Below are 467 nucleotides of genomic sequence, written 5' to 3'. Positions count from 1 at the left end.
GTGTGTGTGTGTGTGTGTGTGTGTGTGTGTGTGTGTAGTAATTTTGAGTATGGTAATTGAGGTGGGAAGGTCAGCCCAGCCCACTGTTGGTAGCAGCATTCCATAGGTAGGCGATCCTGAACTGTGTAAGAGTGAAGCAATGGTGTTAGAGAGATTGCTCCGTGATAAAGATACTTGTTCTTGCAGAGGATCCAGGATCAGTGCCTCACACCTACATGGTGGCTCCCCATCATCTGTAACTTCAGTTCCAGAGGACCCAAATTCTCTTCTGAGTCCCTGGGCACCACAAATGTGCATGGTACATATACATGAATACAAGCAAAATTATACGTATACAGGACAGAAATAAATCCATCTTTAAAAAAGAGTGGGATTTGTCAACTTTTTGAGGCTACCTGTGTAGATCTTGTCTGCTGGACCTGGGATTTGAGGACCTGAAAGAATGGGCTAATACTGTGGACAACCTT

This window comes from Microtus ochrogaster, linkage group LG3 (assembly GCF_000317375.1).
Source record: "Microtus ochrogaster isolate Prairie Vole_2 linkage group LG3, MicOch1.0, whole genome shotgun sequence".
Classification (NCBI taxonomy): Eukaryota; Metazoa; Chordata; class Mammalia; order Rodentia; family Cricetidae; genus Microtus; species Microtus ochrogaster.
This window is presented reverse-complemented; position numbering follows the sequence as displayed.